Raw genomic sequence first — 17,551 nt, forward strand, 5'->3', positions numbered from 1 at the left:
ACTAGCTTGGGGGTTTAAAAAAAAAAGGTTGGCATGGACAGGGGCGGCACGGTAGCACAGTGGTTAGCACTGCTGCTTCACAGCTCCAGGGTCCTGGGTTCGATTCCCGGCTCGGGTCACTGTCTGTGTGGAGTTTGCACATTCTCCTCGTGTCTGCGTGGGTTTCCTCCGGGTGCTCCGGTTTCCTCCCACAGTCCAAAGATGTGCGGGTTAGGTTGATTGGCCAGGTTAAAAATTGTCCCTGAGATGTGTAGTTAGAGGGATTAGCGGGTAAATATGTGGGGGTAGGGCCTGGGTGGGATTGTGGTCGGTGCAGACTCGATGGGCCGAATGGCCTCCTTCTGCACTGTAGGGTTTCTATGATTCTATGACAAGTTGGGCCAAAGGGCCTGTTTCCATGCTGTAAACCTCTATGACTCTAAGTTTCATGACACCAGGTTGAACATGGACAAGGAAACCTCCTGCTGATTATCACTTACTATCCCCCCTCAGCTGATGAATCAGTACTCCTCCATGTTGAACCCCAGTTGGAGGAAGCATTGAGGGTAGAAGGGTGCAAATTGGTGGTAACTTCAATGTCCATCACCAAGAGTGACCCGGTAGCACTACCACAGAGTGAGCTGGCCGGGTTCTAAAGGACTGGACCTAGTTCTGGGAAATGAGCCTGGTCAGGTCGTCAAAGTTTCGGTAGGGGAACATGTGGCAAATAGTGACCACAACGCTGTTAACTTTAGGATAGTAATGGACAAGGATGAGTGCTGTCCTACGGGCAGGGTGCTAAATTGGGGGAAGGCTGACTATAGCCGGATTAGGCAGGAATTGGTGGATGTTGATTGGGAGAGGATGTTCGAGGGTAAGTCCGCATCTGGCATGTGGGAGTCTTTTAAGGAACTATTGATAAGGCTGCAGGATAGGCATGTGCCTGTAAAAAGGAAATATAGGAAAGGTAGGATTCGAGAGCCGTGGATAACCAGGGAAATTGAGGATCTGATTAAAATGAAAAGGGAGGCGTACGTTAAGTCCAGGCAACTAAAAACAGATGGAGCTCTGGAGGAATACAGAGAGAGTAGGAAAGATCTCAAACGGGGAGTTAGAAGGGCAAAAAGAGGTCACGAGATGTTCTTGGCAGGCAGGATTAAGGAGAATCCTAAGGCATTCTATTCATACGTTAGGAACAAAAGAGTTGTCAGGGAGAAAATCGGACCTCTCAGGGACAAAGGAGGGGAATTATGCTTAGAACCCAAGGGAATAGGGGAGATCCTAAATGAATACTTTGCATCGGTATTCACGAAGGAGAGGGGCGTGTTAACCGGGAGTGTCTCGGAGGGAGGTGTTGACCCGTTAGAGAAAATCTCCATTACAAGAGAGGAAGTGTTAGGTTTTTTAGGGAACATTAAAACTGACAAAGCCCCAGGGCCTGATGGCATCTATCCTCGACTGCTCAGGGAGACGAGAGATGAAATTGCTGGGCCTCTGACGGAAATCTTTGCCGCTTCTTTGGACACGGGTGAGGTCCCTGAGGATTGGAGGATAGCGAATGTGGTCCCGTTGTTTAAGAAGGGTAGCAGGGATAACCCAGGAAATTATAGGTCGGTGAGCTTGACGTCCGTGGTAGGGAAGTTGTTGGAGAGGATTCTTAGAGACAGGATGTATGTGCATTTAGAACGGAACAATCTCATTAGTGACAGACAGCATGGTTTTGTAAGAGGGAGGTCGTGCCTTACAAATTTGGTGGAGTTTTTTGAGGAAGTGACAAAAACGGTTGATGAAGGAAGGGCCGTGGATGTCGTCTATATGGATTTCAGGAAGGCATTTGACAAAGTCCCACATGGCAGGTTGGTTAAGAAGGTTAAGGCTCATGGGATACAAGGAGAAGTGGCTCGATGGGTGGAGAACTGGCTTGGCCATAGGAGACAGAGGGTAGTGGTCGAAGGGTCTTTTTCCGGCTGGAGGTCTGTGACCAGTGGTGTTCCGCAGGGCTCTGTACTAGGACCTCTGCTATTTGTGATATATATAAATGATTTGGAAGAAGGTGTAACTGGTGTAATCAGCAAGTTTGCGGATGACACGAAGATGGCTGGAATTGCGGATAGCGAAGAGCATTGTCGGGCAATACAGCAGGATATAGATAGGCTGGAAAATTGGGCGGAGAGGTGGCAGATGGAATTTAATCCGGATAAATGCGAAGTGATGCATTTTGGAAGAAATAATGTAGGGAGGAGTTATACAATAAATGGCAGAGTCATCAGGAGTATAGAAACACAGAGGGACCTAGGTGTGCAAGTCCACAAATCCTTGAAGGTGGCAACACAGGTGGAGAAGGTGGTGAAGAAGGCATATGGTATGCTTGCCTTTATAGGACGGGGTATAGAGTATAAAAGCTGGAGTCTGATGATGCAGCTGTATAGAACGCTGGTTAGGCCACATTTGGAGTACTGCGTCCAGTTCTGGTCGCCGCACTACCAGAAGGACATAAGAACATAAGAACATAAGAAATAGGAGCAGGAGTAGGCCATCTAGCCCCTCGAGCCTGCCCCGCCATTCAATAAGATCATGGCTGATCTGACGTGGATCAGTACCACTTACCCGCCTGATCCCCATAACCCTTAATTCCCTTACCGCTCAGGAATCCATCCATCCGCGCTTTAAACATATTCAGCGAGGTAGCCTCCACCACCTCAGTGGGCAGAGAATTCCAGAGATTCACCACCCTCTGGGAGAAGAAGTTCCTCCTCAACTCTGTCTTAAACCGACCCCCCTTTATTTTGAGGCTGTGTCCTCTAGTTTTAACTTCCTTACTAAGTGGAAAGAATCTCTCCGCCTCCACCCTATCCAGCCCCCGCATTATCTTATAAGTCTCCATAAGATCCCCCCTCATCCTTCTAAACTCCAACGAGTACAAACCCAATCTCCTCAGCCTCTCCTCATAATCCAAACCCCTCATCTCCGGTATCAACCTGGTGAACCTTCTCTGCACTCCCTCCAATGCCAATATATCCTTCCTCATATAAGGGGACCAATACTGCACACAGTATTCCAGCTGCGGCCTCACCAATGCCCTGTACAGGTGCATCAAGGCATCCCTGCTTTTATATTCTATCCCCCTCGCAATATAGGCCAACATCCCATTTGCCTTCTTGATCACCTGTTGTACCTGCAGACTGGGCTTTTGCGTCTCATGCACAAGGACCCCCAGGTCCCTTTGCACGGTAGCATGTTTTAATTTGTTTCCATTGAGATAGTAATCCCATTTGTTATTATTGTGCAAGTGAGGACGTGGAGGCATTGGAGAGAGTGCAGAGAAGGTTTACCAGGATGTTGCCTGGTATGGAGGGTCTTAGCTATGAGGAGAGATTGGGTAGACTGGGGTTGTTCTCCTTGGAAAGACGGAGAATGAGGGGAGATCTAATAGATGTATACAAGATTATGAAGGGTATCGATAGGGTGAACAGTGGGAAGCTTTTTCCCAGGTCGGAGGTGACGATCACGAGGGGTCACGGGCTCAAGCTGAGAGGGGCGAAGTATAACTCAGACATCAGAGGGACGTTTTTTACACAGAGGGTGGTGGGGGCCTGGAATGCGCTGCCAAGTAGGGTGGTGGAGGCAGGCACGCTGACATCGTTTAAGACTTACCTGGATAGTCACATGAGCAGCCTGGGAATGGAGGGATACAAACGATTGGTCTAGTTGGACCAAGGAGCGGCACAGGCTTGGAGGGCCGAAGGGCCTGTTTCCTGTGCTGTACTGTTCTTTGTTCTTTGTTCTTTGACATATCTGCTAGACTGGGACAGCGGCAGGTGGCGAAGGAACCACAGGAGGGAAAAAACATACTTGACCTCATCCTCAGCAACCTGCCTGCCACAGATACATCTGTCAATGACAGTATTGGCAGGAGTGACCACTGCACAGTCTTTGTGGAGGCAAAGTCCCGCTTTCACATTGAGAATAATCTCAAAATCATAGAAATCCTACAGTGCAGAAAGAGGCCATTCGGCCCATCGAGTCTGCACCGACCACAATCCCACCCAGGCCCTACTCCCTTATCCCGACACATATTTTACCCGCTAATCCCTCTAAACTACGCATCTCAGGACACCAAGGGGCAATTTTAGCATGGCCAATCAACCTAACGCGCACATCTTTGGACCTCCATGGTGTTGTGTGGCACTATCACCGTGCTAAATGGGACAGACTTTAAACAGATCTAGCAACTCAAGACTGAGGCGCTGTAGGCCATTCGCAGCAGCAGAATTGTATTCAAACATTGAAACCTCACGGTCCTGCATATCCCCCACTCTACCATAAGATCAAAAGACATAGCAACAGGAGTTGGCCATTTGGCCCATCGGGTCTGCTCCAAGCACTGAAAAATATTACCTTCTATGGCCTCAGGACATTGCACAGTCCAATCACTGTTGCAATATCAGAAATAATATTACAACAGTTCCTCTCTCTTCACTCTGCCTCCACTGCTATGTAACAATACAAAGCAATATTGCCCAATATCGTCCTTCAAACAGTGCTTCAACCTGAGAAAAACAGAAGAGCTCTCAGGAGAGACACCACTTTTCACAATCTGGCTTTAGTTAAATATCCTCCCCGCTCAGTGAAAAAAGCTCAGGTGAAAGTTCTCCCATTTTGCAAGCAAAGTTGCAGATCAGAAATCGTGCAAAGTTCACCTGGGAAAGAGACAGGTGATTGATTGTTGCTTGTTTATATGATGGGGAATAAGGAAAGGGAGAAGGTCGGAGGGAGAGACCATGACCACCCGAGCAGTCTAATGGCTTCCCTCATTAAAGCCCTTCCCCAACACCACTCACAGAAGCAGTTGCAGCAATATTCCTGATAGCGCCTGAAGGCTAAACCATAGAAAAATACTGACTACTTAAGGACAACTAATAATAGTGAAATGGGGGAGGGGGACTGCAGAAAGAGTGGGGGGGGGGGGGGGGGCGGGGGGGCGGGGGGTGTGCAGAAAGTGAGGGGGGGCGGAGGGGAGTGCAGAAAGAGTGAGGGGGGGGGGGAGTGCAGAAAGAGTGAGGGTGGAGTTCAGAAAATCAGAGGGGGACCATTCAGAGACCAGGTGGTCTCACACAGGTGAGTGGCAATCTGTAAATCACAGATGAATTAAGATCCAATGCACCCACGATGCAAGCGAATGTCCGAACTGGCTCCAGAGGATTAATGACCCCATCTCACCATGAACCAATTCGCACACAGCCTGGACCCCCGAGTAGTGTGCAAATGCTTTAAATTCTGGATATATTAGACTCATTTTCACTGGATTTGATTTATTATTGTCACATGTTTCAGTATACAGTGAAAAGTATTGTTTCTTGCACAGTACACATACAAAGCATACTGTACATAGAGAAGGAAAGGAGAGAGTGCACAACATAGTGTTGCAGTCATCGCTAGGGTGTAGAGAAAGATTCATTTAATGCGAGGTAGGTCCATTCAAAAGTCTGAAAGCAGCAGGGAAGAAGCTGTTTTGAGTCGGTTGGGACGTGACCTCAGACTTTTGTATCTTTCACTCGACGGAAAAAGGTGGAAGAGAGAATGTCCAGGGTGCGTGGGGTCCTTGATTATGCTGGCTGCTTTCTGAAGCAGTGGGAAGTGTAGACAGTGTCAATGGATGGGAGGCTGGTTTGAGTGATGGACTGGGCTTCATTCACAAGTCTTTGCAGTTTCTTGCGGTCTTGGGCAGAGCAGGAGCCATACCAAGCTGTGATACAACCAGAAAGAATGCTTTCTATGGTGCATCTGTAAAAGTTGGTGAACGTCGTAGTGATGATGTGGAAAGGCGTTGGACTGGGGTAAACACTGTAGGAAGTCTCACAACACCAGGTTAAAGTCCAACAGGTTTATTTGGTAGCAAATGCCATTAGCTTTCGGAGCACTGCTCCTTCGTCAGGTAAGTGGGAGTTCTGTTCACAAACAGGGCATATAAAGACACAAACTCAATTTACAAAATAATGGTTGGAATGCGAGTCTTTACTGGTAATCAAGTCTTAAAGGTACAGACAATGTGATTGGAGAGACAGTTAAGCACAGGTTAAAGAGATGTGTATTGTCTCAAGCCAGGACAGTTAGTGAGATTTTGCAAGCCCAGGCAAGTCGTGGGGGTTACAGATAGTGTGACATGAACCCAAGATCCCGGTTGAGGCTGTCCTCATGTGTGCGGAACGTGGCTATCAGTCTCTGCTCAGCGACTCTGCGTTGTCGTGTGTCATGAAGGCGGCCTTGGAGAACGCTTACCCGAAGATCAGACTATAATGTCGGCATGGGGGGGAACCAGGACAGGTTGTTGGTGATCTGGATATCTAAAACCCTGAAGCTCTCGACAATTTCTACTTCATCCCCATTGATGTAGACAGGAGCATGTTCTCCTTTACGCTTCCTGAAATCAAGGACAATCTCCTTCGTTCTGTTGACATTGAGGGAGAGATTATTGTCGTCACACCAGTTCACCAGATTCTCTATCTCATTCCTGTACTCTGTCTCGTCATCATTTGAGCTCTGACCCACTACGGTGGTGTCATCAGCAAACTTGAAAATCGAGTTGGAGGACACTTTAGTTAGATTGATGAACCAGCTGAAAGTGCTTCTTATATTGCTTCACAACATTCGGGTCGGAGTGCAAGGAATACATGGGGACAGGATGAAGCCAGTCCAACTGGAGGCTTGTGACCAGTGGTGTACCTCAGGATCAGTGCTGGGCCCACTGTTATTTGTCATTTATAGAACATAGAACATAGAACAGTACAGCACAGAACAGGCCCTTCGGCCCACGATGTTGTGCCGACCTTCATCTGAAACCAAGATCAAGCTATCCCACTCCCTACCATCCTGGTGTGCTCCATGTGCCTATCCAATAACCGCTTAAATGTTCCTAAAGTGTCTGACTCCACTATCACTGCAGGCAGTCCATTCCACACCCCAACCACTCTCTGCGTGAAGAACCTACCTCTGATATCCTTCCTATATCTCCCACCATGAACCCTATAGTTATGCCCCCTTGTAATAGCTCCATCCACCCGAGGAAATAGTCTTTGAACGTTCACTCGATCTATCCCCTTCATCATTTTATAAACCTCTATTAAGTCTCCCCTCAATCTCCTCCGCTCCAGAGAGAACAGCCCCAGCTCCCTCAACCTTTCCTCATAAGACCGACACTCCAAACCAGGCAGCATCCTGGTAAATCTCCTCTGCACTCTTTCCAGCGCTTCCACATCCTTCTTATAGTGAGGTGACCAGAACTGCACGCAATATTCCAAATGCGGTCTCACCAAGGTCCTGTACAGTTGCAGCATAACCCCACAGCTCTTAAACTCCAACCCCCTGTTAATAAAAGCTAACACACTATATGCCTTCTTCACAGCTCTATCCACTTGAGTGGCAACCTTTAGAGATCTGTGGATATGGACCCCAAGATCTCTCTGTTCCTCCACAGTCTTCAGAACCCTACCTTTGACCCTGTAATCCACATTTAAATTTGTCCTACCAAAATGAATCACCTCACATTTATCAGGGTTAAACTCCATTTGCCATTTTTCAGCCCAGCTTTGCATCCTATCTATGTCTCTTTGCAGCCTACAACAGCCCTCCACCTCATCCACTACTCCACCAATCTTGGTGTCATCAGCAAATTTACTGATCCACCCTTCAGCCCCCTCCTCTAAGTCATTAATAAAAATCACAAAGAGCAGAGGACCAAGCACCGATCCCTGCGGCACTCCACTAGCAACCTGCCTCCAGTCCGAAAATATTCCATCCACCACCACCCTCTGTCTTCGATCAGACAGCCAGTTACCTATCCAATCGGCCAACTTTCCCTCTATCCCACACCTCCTTACTTTCATCATAAGCCGACCATGGGGGACCTTATCAAACGCCTTACTAAAATCCATGTATATGACATCAACCGCCCTACCTTCATCAACACACCTAGTTACCTCCTCAAAAAATTCTATCAAATTTGTGAGGCACGATTTGCCCTTCACAAATCTGTGCTGACTATCCCGGATTAATCCGCATCTTTCTAAATGGTCGTAAATCCCATCCCTAAGGACCTTTTCCATCAATTTACCAACCACCGAAGTCAGACTAACCGGTCTATAATTACCAGGGTCATTTCTATTCCCTTTCTTAAACAGAGGAACAACATTTGCAACTCTCCAGTCCTCTGGCACCATCCCCGTGGACAGTGAGGACCCAAAGATCAAAGCCAAAGGCTCTGCAATCTCATCCCTCGCCTCCCAAAGAATCCTAGGATACATTTCATCAGGCCCAGGGGACTTATCGACCTTCAGTTTATTCAAAACTGCCAGTACATCCTCCCTCCGAACATCTATTTCCTCCAGCCTATTAGCCTGTAACACCTTCTCTTCCTGAAAAACATGGCCCCTCTCCTTGGTGAACACTGAAGAAAAGTATTCATTCATCACCTCGCCTATCTCTACTGATTCCATACACAAGTTCCCAGCACTGTCCTTGACCGGCCCTAACCTCACCCTGGTCATTCTTTTATTCCTCACATAAGAGTAAAAAGCCTTGGGGTTTTCCTTGATCCGACCCGCCAAGGACTTCTCATGTCCCCTCCTAGCTCTCCTCAGCCCCTTTTTCAGCTCATTCCTTGCTAACTTGTAACCCTCAATCGAGCCATCTGAACCTTGTTTCCTCATCCCTACATAAGCTTCCCTCTTCCTTTTCACAAGACATTCCACCTCTTTTGTGAACCACGGTTCCCTCACTCGGCCATTTCCTCCCTGCCTGACAGGGACATCCCTATCAAGGACACCCAGTATTTGTTCCTTGAAAAAGTTCCACTTTTCATCAGTGCCTTTCCCTGACAGTTTCTGTTCCCATCTTATGCCCCCTAATTCTTGCCTAATCGCATCATAATGACCTCTCCCCCAATTGTAAGCCTTGCCCTGCCGTCCGGCCCTATCCCTCTCCATTGCAATAACAAAAGACACCGAATTGTGGTCACTATCTCCAAAGTTCTCACCCACAACCAAATCTAACACTTGGCCCGGTTCATTTCCCAGTACCAAATCCAATGTGGCCTCACCCCTTGTCGGCCTATCCACATATTGTGTCAGGAAACCCTCCTGCACACACTGCACAAAAAGTGCCCCATCCAAACTATTTGACCTACAAAGGTTCCAATCAATATTTGGAAAGTTAAAGTCCCCCATGACAACTACCCTGTGACCCCCACACGTATCCATAATCTGCTTAGCAATTTCTTCCTCCACTTCTCTATTACTATTTGGGGGCCTATAGTAAACTCCTAACAACGTGACCGCTCCTTTCCTGTTTCTAACTGCAGCCCATATTACCTCAGTGTGCATATCCCCCTCAAAGTGCTTTTCCGCAGCCGTTAAACTATCCTTGATTAACAATGCTACTCCTCCACCTCTTTTACCAGCTTCCCTACACTTACTGAAACATCTATACCCCGGAACGTCCAACAACCACTCCTGTCCTTGTTCTACCCACGTCTCCGTAATGGCCACAACATCGTAGTCCCAAGTAGCAATCCACGCCCCAAGTTCATCCACCTTGTTCCGGATGCTCCTTGCATTGAAGTAGACACACTTCAACCCACCTTCCTGTCTACCGGTACCCACCCTTGACCTTGATACCTTCCCCAATACCTCACCACCCTCAACACTGACTTCCGGACTACAACTCCTTTTCCCACTCCCCTGACAAATTAGTTTAAATCCCCCTGAAGAGCCGTAGCAAATTTCCCTCCCAGGATATTGGTGCCCCTCTGGTTCTATATTAATGATTTGGATGAGAATATAGGGGGAATGGTTAGTAAGTTTGCAGATGACACCAAGATTGGTGGCATAGTGGACAGTAAAGAAAGTTTTCTCCAATTGCAACGGGTTCTTGATCAATTGGGCCAGTGGGCTGATGAATGGCAGATGGAGTTTAATTTGGACAAATGTGAAGTGGTGCATTTTGGTAGATTGAACCAGGGCAGGACTTACTCAGTTAATGGTTGGGCGTTGGGGAGAGTTACAGAACAAAGAGATCTAGGGGTACTTGTTCATAGCTCCTTGAAAGTGGAGTCACAGGTGGACAGAGTGGTGAAGAAGGCATTCAGCATGCTTGGTTTCATCGGTCAGAACATTGAATACAGGAGAGGAATGTCTTGTTGAAGTTGTATAAGACATTGGTAAGGCCACACTTGGAATACTGTGTGTAATTCTGGTCACCCTATTATAGAAAGGATATCATTAAACTAGAAAGAGTGCAGAAAAGATTTACTAGGATGCTACCGGGGCTTGATGGATTGAGTTATAAGGAGAGGCTGAATAGACTGGGACTTTTTTCTCTGGAGCGTAGGAGGCTGAGGGGTGACCTTATAGCGGTCTATAAAATAATGTGGGGCATAGACAAGGTAGATAGTCAACATCTTTTCCCAAAGGTAGGGGAGTCTAAAACTAGAGAGCATAGTTTTAAGGTGAGAGAGGAGAGATACAAAAGGGTCCAGAGGGCATTTTTTTCACACAGAGGGTGGTGAGTGTCTGGAACAAACTGCCAAAGGTAGTAGTAGAGGCGGGTACAATTTTGTCTTTTAAAAAGCATTTAGATAGTTACATGGGTACGATAGGTATGGAGGGATATGGGCCAAATGCGGGCAATTGGGATTAGCTTAGGGGTTTTTTAAAAAAGGGCGGCACGGACAAGTTGGGCCGAAGGGCCTGGTTCCATGCTGTAAACCTCTGTGACAAGGAGCAGTCTTATTTTGACTGTTGCTCATTAATCTTCAGCCTCTGCATTTTCGATCACTGGGAAAGTGATTGTGAGGCAGCTTGTGTCATTACCCTGTCGGAAAACCACTAATTTCTTCTGGCAACCAAACAGATGAGAGTCACAAATCCACCTGATAATTAAACTGCATTCATACAGAATTGGGAAATGCCCAACAGCAATTAGAAATGCAAATATCCCACATGCATACAAGGATTTCTAATTGTGTTCTCAGGAACTGCAGCCCAAGCCCAGCTGTTCAGGTGAGGTCACAACTGGAGTATTCTGTGCAGTTTTGTTCTCTTTACCTAAGAAAGGATACACTTGTACAGAGGGAGTGCAGGGGAGGTTCACCGGACTGATTCTTGGAATGACAGGGTTGTTTTATGAGGAGGGATTGGGTTGACTGGGTCTGTATTCACTGGAGTTTCGAAGAATGAGAGGTGATATCATTGAAATGTATAAACTTCTGACAGAGCTAGACAGACTGGATGCAGGGATGTTGTTCCCCTTGGGTGGAGGGTCTAGAACAAGGTCTCACAGTCTCAGGATACGGGGTTGGCCATTTAGGACTGAGATGAGGAGAAACCCCTTCACTTAGAGGGTGTTGAACCTGTGGAATTCTTTACTACAGAAAGCTGTGGAGGCCAAATCACTGAATGAATTGAAGAAGGAAATAGATTTCTAGACTGTAAAGGTATAAAGAATTTCACAACACCAGGTTAAAGTCCAACAGGTTTATCCTACTAACTGTCCTGGCTGGAGACAATTCACACCTCTTTAGCCTGTAATTATCCCTCTCTCCACTCACATTGTCTGCACTTGTAAAGACTTAATTACCTGTTAAGACTCACATTCCAACCATTCTATTGCAAATTGAGTCTGTGTTTATGTATGCCCTGTTTGTGAACCCAACTCTCCACTCACCTGATGAAGGAGCAGCACTCTGAAAGCTGGTGATACCAAATAAACCTGTTGGACTTTAACCTGGTGTTGTGAGACTTCTTACTTTGCCCACCCCAGTCTAATGCCGGCATTTCCACATAGAATCATAGAAACCCTACAGTACAGAAATAGGCCATTCGGCCCATCGAGTCTGCACCGACCACAATCCCACCCAGGCCCTACCCCCATATCCCTACATATTTTACCCGCTAATCCCTCTAATCTACGCATCCCAGGACACTAAGGGACAATTTTAGTATGGCCAATCAACTAACCCGCACATCTTTGGACTGTGGGAGGAAACCAGAGCACCCGGAGGAAACCCACGCAGACATGAGGAGAACGTGCAAACTCCACACAGACAGTGATCCAAGCCGGGAATCGAACCCAGGTCCCTGGAGCTGTGAAGCAGCAGTGCTAACCACTGTGCTACCGTGCCGCCCATCTGGGTATAAAGGGGCATGGGAGAGTACGAGAGAATGGAATTGCGATCAAGGATCTGTCATGATCATATTGAATGGGGGAGCAGGTTCAAAGGGCTGAATGGCCTCCTCCTGTTCCTGTTCTCTATGTTTCTATACAGTATGAAGAAGCAGAATGCTATCTTTCCCCAGAACTGCAGGGAGACAGAGCCAGAAAATATTCCCAACCTTGTTATTTATATAGTTACTTATCTCAGCCGATCTCTCTCACTTCCTTGGCAGTTACTTCAACTGCACCAGGATGCAGCTGCTTCCTAAACACTCCAAATCTCACAATCATAATTCTTCATCACCCACCCCTCCTGTGTCACAGGTTCCCCTGCCACTGATTCCTTCATCACCTCTTTCTGCAGCCCCTCCCTCTGCAGCCCCTCCCTCGGTACCCCCTCCCTCGGCATCCTGGGCACCCCCTGCCTGGGCACCCCCTGCCTGGGCACCCCCTACCTGGGCACCCTCCCCTCGGTACCCCCTCCCTGAGCACCCTCTCCCTCAGTACCCCTCCCTCGGCACCCTCACCCCCTCCCTGGGCACCCCCTCCCTGGGCACTCTCTCCTTGACTTGTTCGACTGGATGTTGAAGTCTCTTTTGCTTTCCCAAGAGATCCAATGGGCTGCTCCCACTGAGCAATTAGCGCAAGATTTCCTGCTGACCAACTGCAGGTTGACCTATGACCCTGATGACACAACATTTTGCCTGCCTCTGACATGTTAAAGATAAGGATTGGAGTGAAAGGTGCCCGTTAGCATCAACGCCGTTACACACTCCCCCCAGAAAACAAAAGCAGATCAGACACAGGACAATGAGGCGAACCTCAGAGAGGGTACAGGTCAACTCGGATCCCTCTCTCTTGCTTTCATCTTCAGTGCTATGACAATGATACAACACCGAATCCCAACAAGAACTACTTGCATTTATATAGCGTTGCTAAAACAATAAAGCATTGTGAAATATTCTGCAGGAAGGGTTGCTGATGAGTCAACCAGAGACATGGGGAAGATCAGTGAAGCAGTCCCGCTCTCTCTCATCACAGAGATATATCATCATCCAAGGCTTTATTAATAAAAGAATCGTGTTGATGAGCAAGGGGTAATGTTAAACTCGTATAAGATAATGCTTCAGCATCAACTGGACTATTGTGTTCAATTCTGCACACTCAACTTCAGCAAAGAGCTTTAGGCTTTGAAGAAAATGCAGAAAATATTAATGAGAATGGTTCTAGGGATGAGGAATTCAGGTATGAAGATTGGAGAAGTTGGGACTATTCTCATTGGAGAAGGGAAGACAGAGGAGATTTGATCAAAGTCTTCAAAATCATGAGGGGTCTGGACAGAGTAGATAGAGAGAAGCTGTTCCCATTGGTGGAAGGATTGAGAACCAGAGGGAATAGATTCAAGGTAAATGGTAAATGAAGTAGAACCATAGAACCATAGAAAATTACAGCTCAGAAACAGGCCTTTTGGCCCTTCTTGTCTGTGCTGAACCATTTTATGCCTAGTCCCACTGACCTGCACTTGGACCATATCCCTCCACACCCCTCTCATCCATGAACCCATCCAAGTTTTTCTTAAATGTTAAAAGTGACCCCGCATTTACCACTTTATCCGGCAGCTCATTCCACACTCCCACCACTCTCTGCGTGAAGAAGCCCCCCCTAATATTCCCTTTAAACTTTTCTCCTTTCACCCTTAACCCATGCCCTCTGGTTTTTTTCTCCCCTAGCCTGTAATGGAGTAATGGAGACATGAGGAGAAACTTTTTCACACAACGAGTTGTTAGGGTTTGGGATGCACTGCTTGAGAGTGTGGTGGAGGAAAATTCAATTCAAGCATTGAAAAGGGAATTAGGCAGTTACCTGGAAAGGAAGAATGTTCAGGGTTAGGGGGAGAAGGTGGGAGAATGTCATTTGGTGACTTGTTCATTCGGAGAGCCAGAACAGACACATTGGGCCGAATGTCCTCCTTCTGCATCTTAACAATCCTGGGATCTCATTGAAACACAGGATTCTAATGGGGCTCGACAGGTTAAATGCTGAGAGGATGTTTCCCCTCATGGGAGAGTCCAGAAGCAGAGGGCAGAGTCTCAGAATAAAGCGATGCCAATTTAAGACTGAGATGAGGAGGAATTTCCTCTCTCAGAGGGTTGTGAGTCTTTGGAGCTCTTTGCCACAGAGAGCTGAGGGGGCAGAGTCCTTGTGTATATTTAAGGCTGAGATAGATTTTTGATCAGTAAGGGAATCAAGGGTTTTGGGGAAAGGGCAGGAAAGTGGACATGAGGAATGTTGGATCAGCCATGATCTTATTGAATGGAAGAGCAGGCTCGAGGGGCCAAACAGTCTATTCCTGTCCCTATTTCTTATGGTCTTAGGAACTTCAGTAGATTGTCTCACAATGGTCAGTAACTGTAACTGCTGCTTTTCACAACTCGGCATGACTGTATGGAGGGTTCACTGTGCCTCCAGTTACAGAGTACAGCTCAATGAAATGACAAAGTTTAAACTCAGCTCCACTCCTCAATGGCTGATTGCAATTTGATGCAAATGAAAAGAGCATCTTCTTGAGTATTTGCTCCCCATCCTTCAGGCGGCGAACCTGACAGAAAAGAATAGGATCCGATAGCAGACAACTACCCAGTGGCCTCTCTTCAACAGGACAATGTCTTTAAAACATAATTAGACCATTTGGTCTCTGCACTGCACGGGGATTAAATTCATGGGAAACAGACGCTGATTCACATCAAATTACCAGGTGCTCCTCACAAGCTTTACAGGGGAAAATGAGGTTTTTCAGCAAATTGACTTAGTTATTTAACAAAAATCATTTCACTGCAGATACAGAACTTGTTGGTAAATGTCGCTTCACATTCTGGCTGTTAATTCTCATTTGTTACATTATTAAGCCATTAAAGAATTGAATTAAAATTTTACAATAAAATGGAACTTAACTAAACTTGTATTTAACATTTCTAAATTCCACTGAATCAATGTTTTAATTCTCAGTTTAACGACTGAAGTTCAGAATACACTTGGGTGGGATTTTCCAGCCACACTCAACCCAAAACGGGAAAATCCCGCCCGAGGTCAGCGAACCTTTCCATGGTCCGCCCCTCGCCCACTCCGATTCCCGTGGCAGGCGGAACGGGAACATTTGCCCCGATATGTCATTTTAAGCACAAACAAAATTCCTGTTAAATAAGTTTCATAAAACGTTCAGTCAACACAAGGTTAAAATACAATGTTACCTAAACTAGTGCATATTGCACTTTCCAGATATGAACTTCCCAGCAGAATACATTTGTTTGGGAATGTTTGCGTAAGGAAATCTCTTACCAGTGCTGTCCTTGGTGACTGGCAGCTTCTCATTTAAGACAATTCAGCATCAAGACAAGTGCGCATTCTCGACAGAACACAAGTGGTTTTCCTCGGTCACTACATCACTGCAATATCATGCTGGTAATTTATATCTTATTCAACTTCCTGCTATGAAGGTTCTGACAAGAGTGACAATGCGTGCTGTGTTTTTGAAAAAAATTATTCCTTTCTCAGAGTTACAAAGCCAATCTGGACAGACAAACCCTTCACCCATCTCCTTGCTTGCTCCAAAAAAACAATTCAAATTCGAACTGATCCAATTCATGCCGCTGCCCCCCCCCCCCCCCACCCCCAAAGAAAGACTCTAGATCCAAGCTGACAAGGACAAGAGTTACACCTGATTTCACACTCGATCCAATGCTTGATCTGTTAGAAAGATACAATGTTTATAAGATCACAAAGCCTGAAAACAGCCAAAACACAAAACCTCTTTCAGTCTGAATGACCCACCACAAAAGAGCAGTTGCTGTACCAGGAAATGTGTATCTGTAAGATCATCAGGGAACAGATACCGGCCAAATAACATTTTTGGCCAATTTCTTTCTTATCTTTCTTGCAGCTCACTTAAGCAGTGATATTTGTAATAATGAATATTAGCGTTCTTTCCCATAAAAGAACCCTTTTTTTGTTTGCACATCGACACACCCGCACACATCACACTGAAAGGTCAGGCAAGTACTTAATAATTTTATCACTTGTAGTCTCAGAGGTAATTTCTGTGGTTTATATTTTGTAAAGGTTATATTCGGTGGTAACGAGGAGCAGGAAAGAAGGATCCCCGAGAATTGGATATAATCTGAAACAAAACATCTTTCAAAAGTTTAATTTAAAGGGGTAAGACATGACAGGAGAGCTCCAAGCCGTGGTTTGCTCCTCATGCTCCATGTGGGAGGCTGGGAACATTTCCAGTACCCGGGGTCAGTATGTGTGCGGGAAGTGTCTCCAGCTACAGCTCGAGTTTCAGAGCTGGAGCGGTGGCTCGAGACATTGTGGAGCATTCGCGAGTCAGAGAGTATCATGGATAGCACGTATAGAGAGGTGGTCACACCGCAGGCTCAGACTCCGCAGGCAGGAAGGGAATGGGTGACCAGACAGAGCAAGAGAGATAGGCAGGAATCTCCTGTGGCCATTCCCCTGCAGAACAGATATACCACTTTGGATACTGTTGAGGGGAATGACCTCTCTAAAGAAAGCTGCAGCAGCCAAACTCGTTGCACCACGGTTGGTTCTGCTGCAAAGGGGAGGGGTAAAAAGCGTGCCAGTGCAATAGTTATAGGGGATTCAATTGCAAGGGGAATAGACAGGAGTTTCTGTGGCTGCAAACGAGACTCCAGGATGGTATGTTGCCTCCCTGGCGCTCGGGTCAAGGATGTCATGGAGCGGCTGCAGGACATTCTGAAGGGGGAGGGTGAACAGCCAGTGGTCGTAGTACACGTTGGTACAACCGACAGAGGTAAAAAAAGGGATGAGGTCCTAAAAGCAGAATACAGGGAGCTAGGAAACAAGCTGAAAAGTAGGACCTCAAAGGTAGTGATCTCAGGATTACTGCCTGTGCCACGTGCCAATCAGAATAGAAACAGCAGGATACATAGGATGAATACGTGGCTGAAAAGATGGCGTGAGGGGGTGGGTTTCACATTCCGAGGGCATTGGGACCAGTTCTGGGGGAGGTGGGATGTGTACAAACTGGACAGGTTACACCTGAGCAAGATCGGGACTGATGTCCTTGGGGTGCAGGGGGGTAATTGTTAGAGTGGTTGGGTGGGTTTAAACTAATGTGGCATCGGGATGGGAACCTTTGCAAGAATTCAGAGCAGGGGGAATTAAGAACAAGAGGAAAAGACAGTAAGGAGAATCAGGAAAGTGATAGGCAGAGAAATCAAGGGCCAGAGTCAGATAAGGACTGAGTAAAAAATAGTAGGAAAGGGAAAAGAAATATTAAAAGTGCCCACCTTAAGGTTTTGTACCTGAACGCTCGGAGCATTCG

At 46.7% G+C, this 17,551-nt stretch overlaps 1 protein-coding gene across 5 annotated transcripts in view; it reads right to left on the reverse strand.

The window, feature by feature from the left end:
- The window catches only part of arap3 (ArfGAP with RhoGAP domain, ankyrin repeat and PH domain 3), a 482,966-nt gene that overhangs the window by 387,559 nt on the left and 77,856 nt on the right, over positions 1–17,551 (reverse strand). Inside the window, exon 1 of one of the 5 annotated variants that reach the window (XM_078231728.1) lies at positions 15,523–15,625. The exons of the other annotated variants lie outside the window; for them this stretch is intronic. The gene's annotated coding sequence lies outside the window, so the exon portion shown is untranslated. Of the gene's footprint in view, positions 1–15,522; positions 15,626–17,551 lie in introns of those variants that run through there. 5 annotated transcript variants of the gene reach the window in all.

This window comes from Mustelus asterias, chromosome 16 (assembly GCF_964213995.1).
Source record: "Mustelus asterias chromosome 16, sMusAst1.hap1.1, whole genome shotgun sequence".
Lineage (NCBI taxonomy): Eukaryota > Metazoa > Chordata > Chondrichthyes > Carcharhiniformes > Triakidae > Mustelus > Mustelus asterias.